This window comes from Lathyrus oleraceus, chromosome 2, assembly GCF_024323335.1.
Source record: "Lathyrus oleraceus cultivar Zhongwan6 chromosome 2, CAAS_Psat_ZW6_1.0, whole genome shotgun sequence".
NCBI lineage: Eukaryota > Viridiplantae > Streptophyta > Magnoliopsida > Fabales > Fabaceae > Lathyrus > Lathyrus oleraceus.
In genome coordinates this window covers 170,543,022-170,568,862 of record NC_066580.1, presented here as the reverse complement: position 1 = coordinate 170,568,862, position 25,841 = coordinate 170,543,022, and the positions used below count along the sequence as shown (strand labels likewise).

Here is a 25,841-nt window from a genome sequence, read left to right as displayed (position 1 = left end):
CAGCTATCAGGCTCGAGTTCCCGACTCCCTGTTAGTCTGTGTGCTCACCCTTTTCCTTTTTTGAGTGTGTTGTGCTTGACAACTATCAGGCTCGAGTTCCCGACTCCCTGTTAGTCTGTGTGGTCATCCTTTTTTCTTTTTGTGTGTGTTTGCTTGACAGTTGCTAGGCTCGAGTTCCCGACTCCTTAGTAACTTGTTGCTTGTTTTTTCTTGTGTGTGTTAGGAGACGGATGTAAGCCCAGCCATTGGCATTCCGTATCCTATTGTTGTGTGCTTGGAGTCCGGTATAAGTCCATCAAGTGGCATCTGGTTTCCAGTGTGGGTTTGTTTGGTTCGAAAGCTGATGTAAGTCCAGCGATTGGCGTTAGGGTTCCATGTTTGCCTTTTTGTGCGTGTGTTTGTTTCGGCGTGCGTGAGCCGAACTACGGTAGCTCTGATTCTCGTTCTAGACGAGATACGTAGGCATAGGATGCGATATCCTAGCGAGCCCTTTCCCCTCTTCCTCGACCTGTGTTGTATTTGTGTGTGATGTTTGTTTTAGCAACCTTTTCCTATCTTTTGAGCGTGGATCCCGTCGAGTACGACGGATGCGTAGGGGTGCTAATACCTTCCCTTCGCATAACCGACTCCCAATCCCATTCTCTTTGGTCGCAAGACCATGTCTTTTCCAGGTTTACTTCGAGGGTTTCCTTTCCCTCTTTTGGGATAAATAACACACAGTGGCGGCTCTGTGTTGTTTTTGTTTTAGCCCGCCGGTTGTTTTTCGCGGATGCGACAGCAGGCGACTCTGCTGGGGACTAAGAAGTTGACCTCTTGCTGGTCCATCTTCCCTGAGCGAGTCTCTCCTAGCGTTCTAGGATAGTTTAGGTTGCTTGTGCCGCTTTATTTATTGCTTTTATTATTATTCTGGTTGTGTATATATTTGCATAAATATTTGCATGCTTAAAACTTGAATTGCCATTGTTGAAGCTTACTTTAACAGTCCACGAATCCTCCAGAATTCTTCAAGATTCTGCTTCAAACCACTTCCAATATGCATGTAGATGATGAATTGATCAAAGGCAAGGCAAAAAGAATGAAGAAAATTGATGAAGAAAGTTGAGAGAAAAATGAAAAAAGTTTGGATCTAGATCTAGAATTCACAATTCTGTTATGGTTAATCAGAAAACAGTTATGATTTAGCTTATATATGTGATGTTAAGCATGTTGCTAATCATGATTAGTGTAAATGCTAAAGATTAAGTGAATTGGAAATTGGAAGTTTTGGTGCATTTTAGCATTTGTTTGAGAATTTCTCCCCTGTTTGTCCAATTGTGAACCTTTTGTGAGTCATGATCTCATATGTTTTGTGAAATTCTTGTGGTTTATTGGATGGACTTGAAATTTGGCATGTGTATTATAGACATCTTGAAGTTTGCCATGGTTTTGGTTTCACTCATTTATCATGTTTGGTTTCTGTTTTATGATTGCTTGAAGTTGATGCATGATATTGTGCTTTGTATGAGCTTGTTTGAACATGCCTTGACTTTATGAATTTATTTGACTTGCTTCCCTTTGTCCAAATGGCCTGAAGTTTGGTGTGTAGATCATGTTGTGAATGCTGTTTGACCATGAATATTTTGGGAATTTATTGAATTGTTTGTGAGCTGATTTGAATTGGATCTTTCTGTTTGGTCCTATGAGGTTCTAAATTGCATGCTTTGTACTCTTTGCCTCATGAAATGATAATGGTTGATGATATGAATGTGAAACCACTTGGATTTGATTCTTATTTGATTGATCTTGATTTTTGATAAGTTTCATGTTCTGTTTTGGTTTATTGCTCTCATTTTGACCCTAGTCTTGTACTAGTGGTTTGTGTTCTCACATTTGAGCTTTGTTTCAGGTCAAAAAGCACAATTGCTTATACTTGATGATGTGCACTCAATTGGAGTTGGTTTATTGATTGTTTATGACAAACCTTGAGTTTGTTTTGTAGGCATTGAGATTTATGCTTAGGCCTTGTGGCTTGCACCTATGTGCATTGATGCTTGTTATCTGTTTGTGCTGTGGACTTGTAATTTTCTGTTTGACTTTTGTTTGTCTGGTATACTGATTATGTTGGATTGATATCAGGTACCTTAGTTGCTATAGTTCATTGTGAACTTGCTTGTGCTGTTGCTTGGTTGTATAAACCAATTGAGGTAGAATTTCTTTTCTCCATGTAGTCTGGAAGACCTGGCCTGTTACTTGGCCAGGCACCTGTCTGAAGTCCTTCTTAAGAGGCAATGCTTGTGCTTGTTTATTGTTGTCCCCAAGCAGGAAAAGACCTTGAATAAGGCAATTGGTAGATATAAGAGATGTGCAATCCATCTCCTGCTATTCTGTTGAGTCGTCCCTCTGCTCATACAACGGGTGTTGATGCATTGTGGACATTAACCCAAGATCCTTGTACAGTTGTACAGTTGAGTCAGTGTCATAAGTGTAGAAGGGTTCCCACTTTCTGAACCTACACTTCTTTGTCTGAAGCTCTCCCTGGCAAGGGATAAGAGCTGTGAGGCACACCCCTCGCTTCCTATTTCATCTGCTTCACCCTAACTCTCAATGTTAGGGTTAAGAGCTAACATCACCTGATACAGTTGACTTGCTTTGGCAGTCTAACCCTTGTTTGAGCCCACCTTGTCTGTATATAGTGTGTGCTAATTGTGTATGTTTGCTTTGTTTTGATTCTGCTTGCATGCTTTGCTTTGCCTGTTTAGGATTAGCTTGCTGCCTGTGCAAGTTAGATAGTAACCTTAACTTAGGGATGATATGCATGATAACATCTAGGCTCGAGTCATAGTCTCCCTAGTTGTGTCTCCCTCTGTATCTGGATAGGCTAGTCTTTCTCCCCTGTTCAGGGGAACTACGTTGCCCTGATCCTCATACCAGATGAGGTACGTAGGCAGGAGGTCTTCCGAGATCTCTCCGGGCACCCTTTTCTTTTTTTGAGTGTGTTTTGTTTGACAGCTATCAGGCTCGAGTTCCCGACTCCCTGTTAGTCTGTGTGCTCACCCTTTTCCTTTTTTGAGTGTGTTGTGCTTGACAGCTATCAGGCTCGAGTTCCCGACTCCCTGTTAGTCTGTGTGGTCATCCTTTTTTCTTTTTGTGTGTGTTTGCTTGACAGTTGCTAGGCTCGAGTTCCCGACTCCTTAGTAACTTGTTGCTTGTTTTTTCTTGTGTGTGTTAGGAGACGGATGTAAGCCCAGCCATTGGCATTCCGTATCCTATTGTTGTGTGCTTGGAATCCGGTATAAGTCCATCAAGTGGCATCTGGTTTCCAGTGTGGGTTTGTTTGGTTCGGAAGATGATGTAAGTCCAGCGATTGGCGTTCGGGTTCCATGTTTGCCTTTTTGTGCGTGTGTTTGTTTCGGCGTGCGTGAGCCGAACTACGACAGCTCTGATTCTCGTTCTAGACGAGATACGTAGGCAGAGGATGCGATATCCTAGCGAGCCCTTTCCCCTCTTCCTCCACCTGTGTTGTATGTGTGTGTGATGTTTGTTTTAGCAACCTTTTCCTATCTTTTGAGCGTGGATCCCGTCGAGTACGACGGATGCGTAGGGGTGCTAATACCTTCCCTTCGCATAACCGACTCCCGATCCCATTCTCTTTGGTTGTGAGACCATGTCTTTTCCAGGTTTACTTCGAGCGTTTCCTTTCCCTCTTTTGGGATAAATAACGCACGGTGGCGGCTCTGTGTTGTTTTTGTTTTAGCCCGCCGGTTGTTTTTCGCGGATGCGACAACCACACAAAACAAGTAAGGTATACACAAACAAGATATATCACACAATATGGTCCAAGTGGACAAAGGGAAAATTGCAATAGCATAAACCATTAGAATGGTATGAATAATGGAAAATGAATAAGGCTAAAATTAAATGACATTAAAGTAAATGACTTGAAATTAAAAGTTAGTTGTAAATGAATTAGAAGTATTATTTTGCTTTTGATTTTCATTTTAAGACATTCTTTGGAGAACACTCAACCCACTTATCACAAGCATGGATCCTTGAGCCAAGACATCTTCCAAAGGAAGGAAAAAATGTCAAGTTTCCACATAATACCATGAAAGAGGGGAGACTTACAATCTCACTAAATAGAATGCTATGCCTTTTGTATCACAAATTTAGCGCTATGTTAAGCAATCGTAATTGGACTTATGTAGAAGTCACAACTATTTGAGGTCGGGCAATAGAATTTTGGTGTTAATGCATGTTAGAGTCATAGTATAATGGACTATGCTCATGAAACATACCACACACAAAAAAAAATATGCAAAAGAAGTGGCCTAATCTCATCCATACTCATGTTAATTTTTCAATCAACTAGCTTTAAGACTTTGAGATATCATAGGCCAAATGAGATGAATGCATAAATAAGGGGAATGAGATGAAGAGGGAGGGGAATGGATCAAAAATCAAATTGGTCAAAGGAGGACTTTTACCAAATTAATATCATCCATTCATTTTGGGAGATGGAATGTACATTCCATCAATCCCCTAAATCCAATGATATCAACTTGACAAAGTCAAATCAACCTTGACCAAGGCCCAAAAACAAGAGTCAAACTCAAGCAAGTCATTACAATTGATCAACAAAATTATTTGACATTTATTCAAATTAAAAATACTAAAATCAGGCATCTAAATTAAATATGGTTTGTGAAATTCCTAAAATCTCATAAAAACACCAAAGACATGGCCATGAGATTTATCATAGCTCAAACAAGGTCAAAGGACCTTGGAGAAATTTTTTCAGAAGTTTTAAAGACTTAAAAGTATTTTTAAACAATTAAAAACAAATGTAAAATCAATTAAATCATGAAAAATATTAATAATGATCCAAAAAATAATTTTAATTCAGAATATGAAAGAGGAAATTATTTGAATTTTTTTGGTGAAACTCTCATATTTTTTGGAAAAATTAATATGAATTAATGAAAATAAAACAAATAAAATGAAATTAAAATAATCAGAAAAAACATGGACCACTTGATCTCCCTCATTAGTTGAGGTGGTAGATCAAGTGCCCATAAGTGCGCTTTCCACCATAGTCACGAGTTAATGCGTAACATAAATGATAATTACAAGTAACGCGTGAGGTTAAAACATTTCAAATGAGATCAACGGCTCAGAACCTGTCCAGCACACCATCGGCGTTGGACCTCCGATCACCTTCTCAGGCGAGGTCCACCGAACTGGTTCACTCATTACCATCAAGAAAATGAAAAGGAGGACATGATGTGAAAGAAAAAATAGCGTAGAGCACGAATATGACCTCAATTTTAACTAAACCACATATATAGAAAGATATGAGGAATTGAATTTTGAGGTGTGTCAACTGAGTTGCTTCGATTTGAACTCTAAGCAACTCAATCTTGCCTACATTGGTAGGACTTCAGACAACCAAAGATCCAAGAGAATTGAGTGGAATTGAGAAAGAATCGAAGAGATGAAATTTCCTGGAAAATACCTTCAATGCAGGCCTGGATTCACTTGTTCTTGCTTTGCCTCATGCTTGATCTTGCTCAGGATGCTTGCAGAAGTAGATTAGAATGCACAAAAGGTCTTGGATCCCTGGAGTTTTGAATCTCAAAACAATGAGATTCTAACTCAATTTCCAAAGGAAATTCTCAGGATTATCCTCTTAAATGGAAGGGTTTGGTGTTTGGGATCAAAGAGGCGCGAAGGAGTCCTCAATTATTAGCATAGGGAGCTTTATTTGTAGCTGAATCACATGATATTTGCACCTTACAATTCAGTTTCCAAAATTGGAATTGAGTGATGCATGTGTGCATGGGCGTGTACAGGCCCATGAGATCATTCCATTTGATCCATAATTGAGTGTGAACAAGTCTGAAATTAAATTGGAGTGCTAAGCAATTGTACATGGAAGCTTGAAGTTTGATTTTTGCCAAATGATGATGCAACGTTCAAGCCATGCACAACCCATTCAAATCTTGTCCAAAATGGATAAAATTTGACTTTTTGGAAAGTTTAGATCAAGAGGAACAAATTTCATGTTCAAAATTTTTTCATTTGAGCTTTTATAATGATGAATTTTGAAGTGGAAGTTTGGAAATTTCAACATGTTGAAATTTTTTCAAAGTGTTAAGCCATATATCACAATATTCCAGTTTGCTTAACTTTTTATGTGAGCTTCAAATGAGAAAAGTGTCTTCATAAAAGTTGTAGCTCTTTCAAAGAAATTCAAAATGCTCACCTATTTCATGTCATTTGGATTTGGTATGATAGAGGTATGCATTTTTGAAGTTTAGAAAAATCACTTGTTCAATGGTATAGGTAAAAAATGACCTATAATGTAACCTCATATCACATGCTCATAAAAGTTTAATTATCTCTCACTCCAAACATAAAAGTTGAAGTAGACATCTTGAATTTGATTATGAAACTTGGAAATCTTTCATCTCATAAAAATTGAGCAAGTTATGGCCTTGGGAAGTTGACTTTCAAATTAGGGTTTAGACAAAATGACCTATAATGTTTCAACATAGAAAATGATTTTCCAGGAAAAACTAGATCTAGGTCTCAACATGAAAGTTGTTTGTAATATCATTTAGAGTAACTTTTCTCTTGGAATAATTTTCATATGGTGAAAATTGTAGGAGATAGGATCTAGGGAGACCTAGTTTTAATCAGATGAATTCATCTGGCCAACCACCATCAACCAACTTGCTAAACTTCAATTATCTTGACTTTTTAGGCTAATGTTTGATCATATATTCATAAGATGATGAATTTTGAAGTGTCCCTTAAGAAATTTGATCAAATGGTAAGATAGCTTGTTGGAGAAGTTACTCAAGATACCCAATAAAACTAGGGTTTCCAAGGCAAATCACCCTCAAACTCTTGAAGAATGCTTGATCAATATAACATGTAGGAATAAATGGAACTCATATATGATTCTTATAACCATTCTTGGATCAACTCATGGTTGTGCTCTTTGACATGAGGGTCTCAAACACTAGATATGAACTTGATAAATCAATGGGATCATGCCTTACCTACAAAAGAGTTAGGAAAATGCAAAGACATATTTTTGGTATTTTGGTTAGTAAAAATGATAATATACAAGTATGATACAATCACATGGTTCTTGGTGATCTCTCCCAAAACAAACCCAATGAAGGAGGGGTAAGGAGAATGCCAAGGTATGATCCCAATGCTAATGCTTATGATGAAATTGCATGAGGGATCTTAGGGTCAAAATTGGGGTCTTACAGTAGCAACATGCATGTTTGAGGTAGCAACCTCTGAGATGACAATCCTCTGAGGAGGAGGAGTTGCAGGAGTTAGAGAAGACTGATTCTGCACAGCAAGAACAGACTCCATCATAGCAGTTAGATGAGAAATCTCATTCTTCAATTCTCGGTTCTCTTGCTCTAAATGCTCAATGATTCTGGGTTGATTGGCGCGAGTGTTATATTGGTGAGTCAGCTTGGCGGAAGCATAGAAGAATAACTGATAAGACATCTGGCAGAAGAAAACCTTTTATGCAAATGAAGCATGAAATGCAATGTCTTACTTAGTTTTATTTTCAAGGAACATAATATTTTATTTGCAAATATATAATAACAACAATTTGATTGACCATAAAAATATCTTTTTTTTCATATAAGTTGGAAGGATTACACCGAGTACAATTTCAGAAACCAAAATACAAATACAAGAGAAAAGGAAACTAATCATCCTAAGGATCCCCTAACAATAGTTTTAGAGGATTTGGCTGCTGGTGCGTACTTCCTTCGGATGCGTCGGATCTCAGACTCAAAAGATGTCTTCATCTGAGCCTTCTCGAAGACAAGCTGATCAACAATCTTCTTCCAAGCACCGAAAGGCTGCGGCATACTAGGGGATGATGTACCCTCTATTTCTCTCTATCTCTTCACTGCTCGGTCTTCAAGAAGTTTAATAAGTGAATCCTTGTCTTTTGACTCAAGCTGCAACTCCTCATGCTTTCGGCTCAAAGCATGGAACCGCTCTTCCCACATATCCTTCTCTTGCTTCATCTTGGCGAGTGCGTCTTCCAACTCCTCTTCATTTTGGTGAGGGAGAGTTAATGGCTCTACCATAACCATAGGCATAGGTATTTCACAAGCATACGACATCTTCAACTCCAAAGCTCTCTTCTTCACCCAAGTAGTGTAAGCTTCCAAAGTTACACAGTTGCACGGACCAAGCTTGGATCTTCCTTTCCTATGCACATTATGCCAAGCGTGCATCATCTTCTGCTTCAAATGTTTGGTATCTTTAACCTCTTAATATAAAAGAGCTTCTAACCGAGTGTTATTAGGTTTGTCTCTCAAGGGGAACCCAAGTTGATGACGAGCCAAAGCGGGGTTGTAGTTGATTCCTCCTTGTGTACCAATAAGGGGCACATTAGAGAATTCACCACAACTATCTATAATACCCAAGCTACTTAATCCAGAGTCATACCAAACAATATCATCATTAGTGAGAGACATAAGTCTTTGAGACCACCGTAGATATTGTTTGTTCTCCATAAAAGCAGGCGTCTGAGGTAAGGGCAAAATAAACCACTTGTACAGAAGAGGAACACATCCCACAATAGTCCCACCACGTATAGAATTCCTTAAATGCAAAAAGAAGTACATATCACCTAATAGAGTAGGTACAAGATTCCCAATCAAGAAGATTCTAATGGCGTTAACATCAACAAAATCGTCAATGTTAGGGAATAAAGCAAAACCATAGATGAGCAACACAAAGATGGATTCAAAAGCATCAATACTATCGGCTTGAGCAAGGGCAATGGCTTTCCCTATGAGAAATTCAGAAGTCAAGCCAAACATTCCTCCTTTCTTCACCGAATAAGCCTCAATCTCATACTTCTTCAAATGAAGAGCTTCAGCTATAATATGAGATATGGGAATCTCCTCCAATCAACTAAAGGGCAACTTGTCAGAAACAGGTATTCCTAATAGATGGGCATACTCCTTGAAATTCTGGTATCAGATATGAGATGTCGAAGGTAATGTCACGACACTAATATCTGAACAATACAAACAAGATAAAGATAAAGAACAGTAATGCAAGAGACACAAGTAATTGTTAACCTAGTTCGGTGCAAACTCACCTACGTCTAGGGGCTACCAAGCCAGGAAGGAAATCCACTAAATAGAATCAGTTCAAAGACTCTCAGTAAACAACACAAATTACAGTCTTTTTCACCTAATCTCTACCCGTATGACTTCTACCTAAGAACTCTTAGATATGAGATCCCACTCACTCCCCCTCAATCACACCAGTGATATTAAACAAGAATTACTTATGAAAAGAAGACACTCTTCAAAGACACACATTTGATCTTACTTAGCAGCTTCAATCAAGTAGACACACACTCATGCTTAAAAGCTTAGAGTGACAAATTACAACTAAAAAGTCAGACCAATTCAATCATCTATGGATGAATTGAATGGCTTACAAGTCACACGACCACACACGACTAAAACCCTTATTCTCTCTCAATATTTTGCTCTGTATTTCTTGTGTATAAAATCAGGTTTTCTATGTCCTTTTTATAGAAGCAATTTGCTGGGCTTGGACATTATGAAACCCTAAAACTGTTTTCCATTCAAATCTTCTTATGACAGTTGGTTAGATCTCTTTCGAAAATAAGTTTAATCACGTTGTAATTACTGATTGACAACGTGTTCAATCAACTCATCAATCAGACACAGATTGCCATTAAAAACGCAATCACATAATACATAAGATTCAGACTGAATGTTTTGTATACAAATGTCATGACATCGGGTCTGACATCCTGGAACAATCCTACATAATTCCATTTTAAATATCCAGCAGGTACATGATATCTTATGTTAAGACATCACATGCAACATCTTGTGAACACTCTTGATTTTACCAAAATTGCTGCCAACACCTAGAACCAACAAACTCCCCCTTTGGCAAATTTTGGCTAAAACATATATCAGTCCATTTTGTTCACAAGAAAAAAACACATCAGCAGTTAAAAAGCATAACAATGTTTAAGCAGCAGCAAAAGCAAACACAATTACTAGCTATAATAACAACTAGTAATACACACATGCACACAGGTACTTCTTCTCCCCCTAAGTTTGTTCAACACAGACATCTCCTTCAACATCTGTAACATTCAAAATCACATTCTGACATCTCCTTTAACATCACCTGTACAACCACATGTACTACACATAACATTCTTCTGTTCAACATCTGACATCTCCTTCAACATCACAGAACATAACATCATAGAACATCATTTTGTTCAACATCAGCTGTCACCTGTTTAGCAGAGCTACAACAACACATAATAACTGCAGCTCTCCACATATCCACACAACTGCAGTTCTCCACATAATACCTTCTCCCTCTTTTTAGTCAAAATAGACCAAAGTGACCAATTAGATAAAATAATCGTCAATCAGTCCAGCAGAGAATGTCACAAAGGATGTTATAACATATAAAATTGTTAAAACATAAATGTCAGGTGGTACAAACCATAATTATACACATCTGCAATAGCTGAGATAATCAGAAATACAGGGAACTCATAAAGAGCCCAAATATTACATCATGGCATTAGAAAGACTGCCAAAAATTACAAACATCAAACAGAAAAACAACAAATTATCCAAGCATCCAAAACAACCAAAACAACATCCAGAACAACACACAACATTAACAGGGGGACCATCACCACAACATAGTCTGAGGAGGTATCATCTTCTTCACCTTCAGATTCAGAATTTCCCCTAGATTGATCTTGAGAATTAGACCTCTCACTCGAGGTATGGGCATCTCAATCCTTGGCCTCGCCAACCTTATCCATCTCTTCTTGCTCCAAGCTACTAATGAGAACCTCTAAAGCCTCTTTCCTAGCCTTGGCAACCCTAATCCCAGTTTCCAGCTCCTTACAAGTTTCTTTCAATTAAGAAATCACGCCACCTTGTGAGGCTGGCTCCTTCCTTGCAGATGTCATGACAATGTCATTGACATGACTGCCTTCAAACAACTTGTAGTGAATGAACAATGGAGGTTTCCTTCTATTTGGGATATCACTTGTGTTTAGAATACCAGGTTGCTGGCTTAAAATAATTCCACAAATGATAGAGGGAAAGGCAATAGGCAACTTTACTGCATTAGTGGAGGCATGTTAAACAATTTGTTCAAACATGAACCTTCAAAAACCAAAGTTGAGCCTGGTTCCAATAGCATAGATTATCCTTCCAAGACCATTAGAGATAGTTGAGATATGGTTTGTTGGCACCTAGTTGGATGAACCAATCTTATGCAAGATGGCATATTTAACAGTTAAGTTTCCAGCTGATAGATGCTTTTTGCTTGACCATTCCTTGACTTGGCCAACAGTGATTGTCCTACAGACTTCATTGTCTGTAGCCTCTAACTCAACAGCTCCTTCAGTTGCTCTTCCTACGAATTTATTGATGATAGTTGGGGATAACCTTACACACCTTCCTCTCACAAAGACCTTGCAGAATTCTTTGCAATTCTTGTCAGAAATATCCGATAGGATATTCACCACAAATTCCTTCACTAAACCTTCAAAACATTGGGGTAGTGCAACAATTGTTTTCATCAAACCAACAGTCTTGATCAATTCCATAACCTCCTTCACTTCTAAATCCTCCTTCCCCAGCTCCCTCTCTACATCAACTCTCCTCTGTATGACAAATTTCCATTTGGCTGCACCATCTTCCAAATGAAAGGAAATGTTGTCCAAATGCACAGTTGCAACCTTAGCTGGAGACTTTTTAACGGTTTGCCTTTTAGCAAGAGAGATGTCTGGGACATCGTCTTCGACATCATCTTCAGAATCAGAGCTTTCTCTGACCTTCCTCTTCTTACTAGTTCTGGCTGTCAACAACCCAACCACATACTTGCCTTTCCTTGTCTTTATTTGCTTTGCAATACTTGGTTTCAAATGATGGACCAAGGTGTCATCTTCCTCTTCTGAACTCTCTTCCTCAATAACCTTCTCAGCAGTTTTATGAGAAACATCTACTGGTTTCTTACTAGGCAAGGTTTTACCTAGAGAGCATAGTCCCTCAACAGCCATGTCTTTCTCTGATCTAGACGAATCATCATCTTTCTCAATTTGAGGTTCCACCTCAGGTGAGGGGTCCCTTTTAGACAGAGGGGTCGAAACACCCTTGACTGCATGTCCTTCGTTTAGAAGCCTAGTTACCAGGTTCCTAATGACACGATCTGTATAATGCATGTTATCCTTAAGAGTAGGGTTTTCAGAGTTGTTACCTTGATTTTTTTCAGCCGTGGAAGAAGGGCTAGGGGCGTCTCCTGGGATTACAGAAAGAGGAATAACCTCCAAAATATCTTCATCTAGAAACTCCATGGAGGGAGTCCTTGCTTTGTGAGTGGGTTTTGAACCAGAGGATGAGGGATGTTGTGACATTTTGTTGAACTTTTGAGAAAAATCTTGTTGCCCTAGCAGAGGTTGTCTGAGAAGTTGGATGAAGATGGAAATGGTCATGTTGAGGTAGCGTGTGGAAATGGTATAAATACTAGTTCCAATACTAGGTAATGATTCACCATAAATGAGCCACTTTCTTTTAAGTGGGCAAACAATATTTTTATTACCTTTTCCACTCCACTTTACATGCTATAAATTCTCATGAATACAAATCCCCAATTTCCCTCTTAAACATTCAAACTGATTAGCATCCAAGGCTTTTCTAAATACGTCAATTAATTGCATTTCAGTAGTAACATGCTCCAGTGCTATGATTTTCTCTTCCACAAGTTCTCTAATAAAGTGATGACGAATATCAATGTGCTTTGTCCTGCTGTGCTGAAAAGGATTTTTGGAAATATTTATAGCACTCAGGTTGTCACAGTATAATGTCATGACATCTTGTGTGACATTGTATTCAGTCAACATTTGTTTCATCCAAACCAGTTGAGAACAACTACTCCCAGCTTCTATGCATTCAACTTCAACAGTGGATAGGGACACACAATTTTGTTTCTTGCTAAACCATGATATCAAATTGTTCCCCAAGAAGAAACATCCTCCTGATTTGCTTTTCCTATCATCAGCACTTCCAGCCTAGTCAGCATCACAGTAACTAGTCAGCATAGATCCAGATCCATGAGTATATAACATCCCATAGTCACTTGTGCCATTGACATATTTCAGTATTCTCTTCACTTGGTTTATGTGATTGACTTTTGGTTCAGCTAGATATCTAGCACAAACACCTACAGCAAATGCAATATCAGGTCTGCTTGCTATGAGATATAGCAGACTACCTATCATGCTTCTGTATAGACTTTGATCTACACTGACACCATTTTCATCTTTGGAGATTTTCACATGTGTAGGAGCAGGTGTCCTTTTATGACTTGCATTCTCCATGACAAACTTCTTAACAATGTTCTTGGCATATTTGCTTTGAGATAGAAAGATAGAATCTTCTATCTGCTTCACTTGTAGCCCAAGAAAGTAGGCCAACTCTCCAACAAGGCTCATCTCAAACTCAGACTGCATTTGTCTAAAAAAATGTTCAACCATCTGATTCGACATCCCACCAAGCACAATGTCATCTACATATATTTGTTCCATCATGAGCTTCCCTCCTTCATTCTTCACAAATAGGGTCTTGTCAAAACCTCCTTTCCTGTATCCATTGTTAGTGAGGAACACTATGAGTCTCTCATACCAAGCCGTAGAAGCTTGCTTCAACCCATATAGGGCTTTCTTAATTCTGTACACATGCTTTGGAAGATTTGGATCTATGAATCCTTTAGGCTGTTCAACATATACTTCCTCATTTAAGTAGCCATTCAAGAAGGCACTTTTTACATCCATTTGGAACAATTTAAATTTCAGAATACATGCCACTCCAAGCAATAATCTAATAGACTCAAGGCAAGCTACATGAGCAAATGTTTCATCAAAGTCCACTCCTTCAACTTGAGTATATCCTTGTGCTACTAATCTTGCTTTGTTTTTAGTAACAACCCCTTGTTCATCAGATTTATTCTTATACACCCACTTTGTACCTATGACATTTACTCCTTCAGGTCTAGGAACCAGTTCCCATACGTCATTCCTCTTGAATTGACCTAACTCCTCTTGCATGGGATTGGTCCAAAACTCATCAGTCAAGGCTTCCTTGACATTCCTAGGTTCAATCTTGGACACAAAGCAGCCATGTGAGATCACTTCCCTTGATCTAGTAGTGACCCCTTTATTTGGGTCTCCTATAATGAGATCTTTGGGGTGATCCTTCTGAACTCTGAAGGAGGGTCCCATGTTGATTTTGTCATCTTCAGGTTCAGCTTGAGGAGGTTCACTCTCCTTATTTTTGTCTGAGAAGTCAGTTGGGGAATCATTCATAGATGTCTCGACATCGTCTGTGACATCAGTCTGTTGGTTATTAACCACTACATTGATAGATTCCATCATTACAGTAGTTCTGGAATTAAAAACTCTGTATGCTCTGCTGTTTGTTGAGTAGCCTAGAAATATTCCCTCATCACTTTTGGGATCCATTTTCCTTCTTTGTTCACGATCAGTCAAGATATAGCATTTACTACCAAATACATGGAAGTATTTGACTGTAGGTCTTCTTCCTTTCCAGACTTCATATAGGGTTGTAGGAGTCCCTTTCTTCAATGTCACTCTGTGGTGAACATAGCAGGCTGTGTTCATGGCTTTAGCTCAAAAATGGTAGGGCAATTTCTTAGCATGAGTCATAGCTCTGGCTGATTCTTGAAGAGTTCTATTTTTTCTTTCTATCACACCATTTTGCTGGGGAGTAATGGGAGATGAGAACTCATGATGAATTCCTCCTGAAGAACAAAATTCAGCAAATTTGCTGTTCTCAAATTCCTTCCCATGATCACTTCTAATTTTTATAACTGGACTTTCCTTTTCTCTTTGATGTTTTAGACAAAGATACTTGAAGACTTCAAACACATCAGATTTTTCTCTTATAAATTTGATCCAGGTGTATCTGGAGAAGCCATCCACCACTACATATGCATACTTCTTCCCACCAAGGCTTTCCACCTGCATGGGTCCCATCAAATCCATATGGAGGAGTTCCAAAGCTTTGGTAGTGGTGTCATGTCTGAGCTTCTGATGTGACATCCTTGTCTGTTTTCCAATCTGACATTCTCCACATACTTTTCCTTCATCAATCTTCAAGTTGGGAATTCCTCTAACGGCTTCAACAGATATAATCCTCTTCATACCTTTAAGATGAAGATGGCCCAATCTTTGATGCCATATCTTCACGTCTTCTTCTTTGGCCAAAGTACACATTAAAGAGTAACCAATTTCTTGAGAACTCCACATGTAGCATTTGTCTTTAGACCTAACTCCTTTCAAGATCACTTCATTTTTTTGTTAGTAATCAGACATTCAGTTCTAGTGAAGTTTACATTTAAACCTTGGTCACACAGGTGACTAATGCTTATTAGATTAGCAGTTAATCCCTTAACAAGTAGGACAGTGTCAAGGTCAAGAACTCCAGGGCAATCAAGCTTACCAATCCCCTTGATTCCACCCTTTGCTCCATCACCAAAGGTTACATAACTTGTGGCATGAGGATGAAGGCCAGTTAGCAGGTTTTTGTTTCCAGTCATGTGTCTAGAGCACCCATTGTCATAATACCATTCTTCTTTGCTGAAACTCTGAAGGAAGTGTGAGCTATCAAACTTGTAACATTAGTCCTAGGAACCCATTTCTTTTTATTGACAAGTCTGTGATGTTTGGGTCTAGGTTGATAATGAGCAGGCTAAGGGTAACCATACAGCTTATAGCAGAAGGGTTTTATATGGCCAAACTTCCCACACTAATGACATCTCCATTTTTGGTGTTTCCCTTTCTGCTGTCTTCCTTTATGATGTTGTTGTAGCGGTGTATTCCTCACTTTATGATTTATTGATTAAACCAAAAGCAAAACATACAAAGAATCGAGTCGCCACCGCACTTTTATTTATCCAAAGGAATGGCTAAAAAGCGAACAAAAGCCTAAGAAGTTTTACACATAGAAAACTAATGAAAAGATCAGAGATCTGGGTAAGGGGTTAATTACGCAATGGGAAGGTGTTAGGCACCCAAAACGTCCTAGGTACTCCTAGGGAGCCCTTTTCACAACATGTTGTACGAAATGTTATTTGTTTATGAAATATTTATTGTGCAAACATGGTTGAAGGGATGAGAAAAGAATATACAAGTTATTATTTTTGTGTTTGGATGGGTAACCATTGCCTACGTACCTTTACAAGATCAAAACCTCGTAGTTCGGCTAAAATATTTCCAAACATGGGTGGGTTCATTTTAAAACAAAAGCACTAAGGTCTTTCGTTATCCACGGGAGAAAACTCAACCTATACAACAACAAGTCCACCGTGTGAGAAAAGCTTCAACTTGCTAGTGAGGGGTTAACCCTATAATAAGCAAGGAAGTCTTATAATTCAATCACTAAGGACAAAAGGTGAGATTAACAATAACCAACTAGGATAAATCAAACCTATGGCTAATGTATGAAAACTTATCAAGAAAAGTGGACTTGAGCCACAAAACAATTGAATGAGTGGAATTAATCAATTAGAATTTATTCACAAAAGATGGTCAAAGTGTGATTAGAATTCAATTCAAAAGAAGTATTGTGAAAATGATGTTTGAAAAATCAGATGCTTAAGGCCTAGGTTTCTAATTTGAAAAGAAGTGAAAATGTTTGCACAACAGTTTTTTTTCTGGTTTGAGTTAACATGCAAATGGAGGTTTAAAGAACAAAAGGTGGGGAGGTGAGGAAGTAAAACTTCTTCGGTATTCACCTCTTGAGATCATATGTAGATGATCCAAGTGATTCCTTTGGAAAAGGCAACAAGTGATAACAAATAAACACAGTATCAGGCAAAGCCAACAAAGATGGATACCGGATGCCAATCAATGGACTTACACCAATCTCACAAAACCAAAAACAAAATGGATATCGGATGCCAATCACTGGACTTATACCAATCTCCTAAAACAAAAATGGATACCGGACGCCAATCACTGGACTTATACCAATCTCCTAAAACAAACATGGATACCGGACGCCAATCACTGGACTTATACCAATCTCCTAAAACAAACATGGATACCGGATGCCAATCACTGGACTTATACCAATCTCCTTCCAGATCATAGGAAACAACTGCCAATAAATGGACTTACAATTGACTCCTCAATGGACCAACAAAGTGTCACAAAGATATGAACAATGATCATGGAATGATATACAAATAATGCTCAAAGATGAAAACAATGCACTGAGGCAGACACAAACAATTATGCACATATGATCAAACCAACAAACAAGCAATGATTCAGTTAGCACACACTATACACAATCAATTGGGCTCAAGCAAGGTTAGGCTTTACAGCCAACTGGAATGGGGTATTTTTGAGCTCTTAACCCTAACATTGAGAGTTAGGGTGAAGCAGATGAAATGGAGATGAAGGTTATGCCTCATAGCTCTTATCCCTGGCCTGGGAGAGCTTCAAACAATAGAAAGTGCGGGAGTTCAGAAAGTAGGAACTCTTCTCCACAAATGATTGACTCTATGAGATCTTGGGTTCTTATTCACAATGCATCAACACATGGTGTGAGCAAAGTGAATGACACAACTGAATAGCAGGGGATGGATTACACATCCCTTTTATCTGTCAATTGCCTCCTAAGAGGACTTTACCTGCTTGGCACAAATATAAACAAACAAGAACATGGCCTCTTAAGGAGGGCTTCAGACAGGTGCCTACCAATAACAGTAGGTCTTCCAGACTACATGAAGAAAAGGGATTATACCTAAGTGGTTAAGCAACCAAGCAAAGCAAAGTTCAAATGAACTTAAAGCAACTTAGGTACCTGTGGAAACAACTAAACCAATCAGTTCAACTATACAGACAAACAGACAACAATTAGTATCAAATAGTCAATCCCAATGTGCAAGGCATAAACCATAAGGCAAACTCAAGTGAGTTATCCTCAACCTACAAACCATCAAGTGTTAACAATCAAAAGCAAATATCAATGTTCAAGTGATGAAGCATCATTAACCATGGCATTTAGATGCTTAAACCTGAAATCAAAGCTCAAATGTAAGTGATAAACCACTAGGTCAAAGCCTAGGGTCAAAGATAATGGAAAAACCCAAAACAGGAGCTGAAATTTAACACAAAGTAACTTCAAACACATATTGACATATCCTAAAAAGGCTCACATCAAAATCATTCACCAAATTCATTTCATGATCAAGTGAAGTCAAAGGCAATTTCAAAGCTCATATGTGATCATCAAGAATTAAAAATTCAAATCAAAACAAAAATGATTCAAATAAATCTAGAAAAAATCATGCACATTTAAGACATCTAACATGATCAACATACAAAAAACCAGGCACATCCAACATCATTTGGCGTGGAAATTAAATGGCACAAGTTGAACAATCAAAGGTGTGACACAAATTGTCACACCAAGTTAGCACATGCATAAAACAGAAATGATAATTGAGAATAATGTCAAACCAAAACCAAAATGTCCAGCAATGTGTCTAGATTCATCATGAGATAAGCAAGGCAAGGTCACAATTGGACATATGATCAATCAACCTAGCACCAAATAAAAAATAGACATCATAAGGAGCATTATGCAAAAAACAGGTATTTTTTGGATCAATTTTCAAATTGTTATGCATTTTACAAATTGTAAAAAATTAAAAAAACATGTGAAGCACCTAGTATGATTCATGGAGGGAAAATGAGAAAATGAAATAACATTTGAAAATATTCCATCACCAGGGATCAAACCCTGTATCCATTAAACGACGTGGCCAGTCAGCGCTCGGTCAAACCAATCCAGACCAATCAATGTGCAAACAAGGCAAAACGTGGACCAATCACCAACGAACCCTAGTACACGCATGCAAAACCAGAGAATCGTAGCTAATCATGAAAACCGTAGCTAATCCATGGCAGGTTCGTAGCAAATCCTGGAAAACTCATAATCTTCATCTTCTTCCTCACGAAGAAGATGAACAGTACATGAAGCTCATGCACTTTCCAGCAAATTTCTCCAGAAATCATAATTAAATACATCAACATGTAGTACGTTCAATGGAGATCATGAATCAATGAAAAGCTAAGCCTAATTTCAAGTATTGAGAGAGAATCGAACCAAATAATATTCATGCATGAAACTTTAATCTACCCTAACTCAGTTAATAGGACACCAAATCACACGATTCAAAGCTTAGATTCATCAGGACAACAAGATCTACAACAACATAACAATGGATTTCAAAATTAAGAGATGCGAATTATGACCTCTTGAAGTTCAGAGCCTTTGAAATGCCACGACCCACAGCCTGGAAGTGTTCAAATCTACTCCACAATACTTGAAATGAAGTTTGATGAGACAATTGAAGCTTGAATGGCTCTAGTTCTAGCTCAAAACAGAAACTCCATTTGCATCTTCATGAACATGAACTGCACTCTTCTTGCACGAATTCAGCAAAACAACACTTGATCTCTACTAAATCCAAGCTCAGGAACAAGAATATGAAGTCAAAATGCCATGGTATTTGGAAGAAAATGGAATTATGAATGAGAGAAAAATTTGAAGTGAGAGAGAAATTTAGATCTAGAAATGTGAAAAATGATTAATTCCCCTTAATTCTGTTAGGGTTTAGGTATTTATATGCTTTACTAATCAATTTGTTAATCCCTAGGTAACTTGGTTAAGTGAAATGAGGTAATTTGTAAAAAACCAAAAGTTGCATGTTGCATGTACCAATTGCACGTGAACAATACTCTTTCTCTTATCAAAGTCACTTAAAATCCTCTTTTAAATCCAATGGCAATGGCAAAAAGTCCATACCATGCACCAATTTTGAATTTTGTAATTTCCCTCCAAAAAAACCATGGATTAACAAATGATTATGTGATGACAATTCATGTAATGTGATGCATGATTTGGGGATTAGGGGTCAAGAGGAGAATATTGCAAAAAGAACCACTCATTTTGGAGCTTTGGTTGAAAAGTTATGCTCATTTGAAGTCCCATGCATATTTGGCAATGATTGAATCATATCTCCTCAACCACATATCATATGCTCATAATCTTGGACATTTTGGAAATGGGAGAGAAAGATCTACAACTTTCATGTTCAACAAAATTTCATTTGAAGCTGTTTTGATGGTGTAAGATGGAGTTGAAGTTGGTCCAAAACCTTTCCATTTTTAGAAAGTTCAAATTATGGGTCACTTTCTATTTTGGGAAATTTTTGACTGGACCTCAAATTCTTCATTGTGAGTGTTTGAAATGTCAAATGAGACTTGTTTGAAAATGAATGAAGTATTTCTAATCACTTCCCACCTTCAAATCCACAGTTGACTTTCTAGGTCTTCAGATGACTTGGAAATGTTCTGATGAAATTCAAGCCTCTACCACTTGGGATTTTGCTTCAAAATGACATCATAATTCATATGAACTCTTGTGAATGATCATGAGGTCCAAATCTCAAGAATGACCACCATCTATTGCTTAATGAATGTTATTCATTGCCTTGACCTGTTATTACTTCATCTGCAAGACAAAGGTTAGATGACATATTTTTGTACTTTTGGTTAGTGATTACAAGAAAAGTAATGCTATACAAATGCAAACATGTTTGGTGATCAAGAATCACTCTCAAAAGATCCCATCCATAGGGAAGGAAGCAAGGTGTATAATGATCCTTGAGGCAATGCAATGTTATGATATGATGCCATGAGGGATCTTAGGGACAAAATTGGAGTCTTCCAGTTGTGACATGTGATGTGACATCGCAGGTTTGCTATCAATATGGCTGCACTTAGGTTTTGATTTAGGTTTGCCACCAGTGTAACTGCACTCAGCCTTAGATTCATTGAACCCAATGCCAGATTTGTCTCCTGTTATTTGACCAGTCTGGAGAATCTTGTCTAAGGCGTCAGACCCATTGTTAAGCATTCTTACATACTTGGTCATCTTATCCAGTTTAGAATTCAAGAGTACATCTTCAGTCTCCAACTTGGAGATGATTTCCACATGTTCTGCCTTCTCATTCTCTAGTTGAGCTATCACTTTCTTCTGGATTTCAACTTATCTGCACACTTCTGCACTTCTGTGACACAACTCTCTATAGGTAGTGGCCAGCTCTTCAAAGGGTACTTCATCATCACTTGAATCTACATCAGATCCCCATCTTCCAGTCAAGGCAGTCACAAGATTTGCAGCCTCTTCTGTTTCACTTTCATCAGACCAAGTGGCAGCAAGACTCCTCTTCTGTTTCTTGAGGTAGGTCCCACAATCAGTTCTAATGTGACCATAACCATCACATTCATGGCACTGAACTCCTTTTCCTTCTTTGGGCTTTTCATCTGACCTTGTTCTTCTTCCAATATTGTTGGATTTACTGATGTCAGATGCGATGTTCTTGACATTGGCCTTAGATCTTACATCCATCTTTTTCATAAGTCTATTGAACTGTCTTCCCAACATTGCTACATCATTTTCCAGATCTTCATAAATATCTTGACCACCTTCCTCATCTTCCCCTTCAGTGTTTGACATGAAGGCTATGCTTTTGGCTTTCTTTTCAGGTCCATCACACATTCCCATCTCAAATGTTTGGAGGGATCCAATTAGCTCATGAACTCTCATATTTGAGATGTCTTGAGATTCTTCTTTGGCTGTCACCTTCATAGCAAATCTCTTAGGGAGTGACCTGAGTATTTTCCTTACTAACGTTTTATCTGATATCTTCTCTCCCAGAGCTCCTGAGGCATTAGCAATTTCAAGGATATTCATGTGAAAATCATGAATATTTTCATCTTCTTTCATCCTTAAATTTTCAAACTTGGTATTAAGCAGCTACAATCTAGACATCTTCAGTCTAAAGGTGCCTTCATGAGTGGTCTTGAGAATGTCCCAAGCATCTTTAGCTACCTCACAATTGTTTACCAATCTGAAGATATTCTTGTCTACTCCATTGAATATATCATTCAATGCTTTAGAATTTCCATAGGCTAGATCATCCTCGTCCTTGGACCATTGTTCTTCAGGCTTCTTATCAATTGTGGTTTCTCTTTCCTTAGTAACTACTGGATGTTCCCAGCCTATTAACACAACCTTCCAAGCCTTATTATCAATAGATTTTAGGAAAGCTCCATTCGAGGTTTCCAATAGTCATAGTTAGATCCATCCAAAATTGGTGGTCTGTGAACAGGTCCCCCATCTCTCCCCATAGTACCAGAAAGTATCATCCCTAGATCTCACCCAGAACCAGAGCAAGATGTCTGCTCTGATACCAATTGAGATTCTGGTATCAGATATGAGATGTCGAAGGTAATGTCACGACACTAATATCTGAACAATACAAACAGGACAAAGATAAAGAACAGTAATGCAAGAGACACAAGCAATTGTTAACCCAGTTCGGTGCAAACTTATCTACGTCTGGGGGCTACCAAGCCAGGAAGGAAATCCTCTAAATAGAATCAATTTAAAGACTCTCAGTAAACAACACAAGTTACAGTCTCTTTCACCTAATCTCTACCCGTATGACTTCTACCTAAGAACTCTTAGATATGAGATCCCACTCACTCCCCCTCAATCACACCAGTGATATTAAACAAGAATTACTTATGAAAAGAAGACACTCTTCAAAGACACACACTTGATCTTACTTAGCAGCTTCAATCAAGTAGACACACACTCATGCTTAAAAGCTTAGAGTGACAAATTACAACTAAAAAATCAGATCAATTCAATCATCTATGGATGAATTGAATGGCTTACAAGTCATACGACCACACAAGACTAAAACCCTTATTCTCTCTCAATATTTCGCTATGTATTTCTTGTGTATAAAATCAGGTTTTCTATGTTCTTTTTATAGAAGCAATTTGCTGGGCTTGGACATCATGAAACCCTAAAACTATTTTCCATTCAAATCTTCTTATGACAGTTGGTTAGATCTCTTTGGAAAATAATTTTAATCACATTATAATTACTGATTGATAGCGTGTTCAATCAACTCATCAATCAGACACAGATTGCCATTAAAAATGCAATCACATAATACATAACATTCAGACTGAATGTTCTATATACAAATGTCATGACATCGGGTCTGACATCCTGGAACAATCCTGCATAATTCCATTTTAAATATCCAGCAGGTACATCATATCTTATGTTAAGGCATCACATGCAACATTTTGTGAACAATCTTGATTTTACCAAAATTGCGGCCAACACCTAGAACCAACATTCCTCCAACATAGGCATAACCATTAAACCTAACGGTGCTTCACCCGATGCGATCCGTTTAAGATTATTCCCTTTCTCCCTCATGGATAGAGCACGTTCATGGCTAGATTCACTTCCAGCTAATTAAATAACTACCTGGGAAGATCGTAGGAGAGTATTCCTTTCTAGATATTTCCCCCTAGTAAGACTATTGTTCTTCGAAACCAAATAACTAGATTTTCTCAAAACCAAGGAGAATCGCTTTTCGAAGCTTGGGAGAGATATAAAGAGCTATTAAGAGTCTGCCCACACCATGGCCTAGAACAATGGTTGATCGTTCACACCTTCTACAATGGACTCCATTATAACACCAAGACGGGCATCGACGCTGCCGCAGGAGGTGCGTTGATGAACAAACCTTATCCAGAAGCTTGTGACCTAATTGAGGATATGGCCTAAAACCATTATCAATGGGGAACTGAACGAGCATCGATAGGGAAAAAGGAGACCCGAGGTGGAATGCATGAGGTAAGCTCTCTAGACATGATGCATGCAAAAATGGATGCTTTAGCCTTTAAGATCGAACATATGTCTACAAACACTAACCCCGTAGCAATAGTCCGCACAGAGTGCAAACTCTGTGGATCTAAAGGACACAAATTGGCAGAGTGTAACCTTTTGAACGAACTAAATACTAACCAAGTGAATTACGCCCAAGGTAACCCATTTTCAAACACTTACAACCCTGGATGGAAGAATCATCCAAATTTCTCCTATAAAAACCAGAACCCTATCCCAAATCATGCACCTCAGAGACCGCAAGGTTATCAAGCCCAAAAACTAAACCAACCTATGCAAGCTATGCCCCAGAAGTCTAACCTTGAGAAGATCATGGAAAGCTTTATATCGGGCCAGACTCAGCAAAATAAAGAATTCCTAAACCAGAACATTCACGTAAGCGAACTTATAACACAATTAGGAACCAAGGTTGATCAGATAATCACTCACAACAAGATGCTTGAAACCCAAATCTCACAGGTAGCACAGAACCAAGCCCCACAAACTACACCTGGAGGCCAATTTCCTGGAACACCTCAACCATGGCAAGCTAACGCTATCTCATTACGAAGTGGGACCGCTTACGAAGGGCCTCAGAACCCAACAATGAGTGAGTCCAAATCTTCTAAAGAAAATATGCCTACCAACCAAGAAGAGGAACAGGAGGAAACCGAGAAACAAACCAACCAAGAAGGTAAAGCCAAGGATAAAACTTATAAACCACCACCCCCGTACAAACCACCAATCCCATATCCGCAAAGACTTAAACAAACCAAAGTCAACAACCAATATCAAAAATTTATAAAAGTGATAGAAAAGCTTCATGTAGAGATTCCTTTCACCGAAGCTATCACCCAAACTCCGTCTTATGCCAAATTTCACAAAGACATCTTAACTAACAAGCGTAGGCTCGACGATCCATAACCCTTGGAATGCAACTTTATTTATGAGGATAAACTTGCTAAGAAGGAGAAAGACCCTTGTAGTTTTTCTATACCTTGCATTTTAGGAAGTCATGTGATCGATAAAGCTTTTCTAGACTTAGGCGCTAGTGTAAGTTTAATGCCCTTAGTTGTATGTAAAAGGTTAAACCTAGGAGAATTGCAACCAACTAAGACGTCCCTACAATTAGTCGATAGGTCTGTTAAGTATCCTGTAGGCATTTTAGAAGACATCCTAGTTAGGATCGGTGAACTTTATATCCCAACAGACTTTGTGGTCATGGATATAAAATAAGACGAAGATATCCCTATCCTTTTAGGTAGATCATTCTTATCAACAGTCGGAGCTATAATAGATGTCAAAAGAGGGAAATTAACCTTCAAAGTACGGGATGAAAAGATCGAGTTCATTCTTTCGAAATTCCTGACTGCACCAATTCTAGGAGACGCATGTTATGCGATTGATATCATAGATGAGTGCATAAGAGAATTCGATCAGGGAGAACCTAAGATCGAACCATTTTTAAACCCGAATGAAAAGGATGACGAGTTAGAGGAAACGGAACCTCACGAATGTCTGGATCTTACTCCAGACCCTTCACCTAATTCTCAAAAACCAGCCCAAGAACTTAAGGAACTACCCAAGAACCTAAGATATGAAGTTTTGGATGAAGAAATGAACCGCCCAGTAATAGTTAGTGCCACCTTAAACCAAGACGAGATGAATCGAATCTTGAAGGTTTTAAGAAAGTACCCCTCTGCCTTAGGGTACAACATCTCTGATTTAAAAGTTATTAGCCCATCCGTGTGTATGCACAAGATCTCACTAGAGGAGGATTCAAAACCTTCCAGAGAACATCCGAGAAGGATTAACCCTGTGATGAGCGAGGTAGTAAAGAAAGAAGTCCTTAACCTACTGGAAGCCAGTATAATCTATCAGATCTCCGATACTAAATGGGTAAGTCTTGTACATGTGGTACCCAAG

General features: G+C 38.4%; 1 non-coding gene across 1 annotated transcript; it reads right to left on the bottom strand.

The window, feature by feature from the left end:
• Window positions 1-23,570: 23,570 nt before the first annotated feature.
• LOC127124964 (small nucleolar RNA R71) lies at window positions 23,571-23,677 on the bottom strand. The gene has a single exon (XR_007804434.1). It is a non-coding gene; the product is annotated as a small nucleolar RNA R71 (small nucleolar RNA).
• Window positions 23,678-25,841: the final 2,164 nt, after the last annotated feature.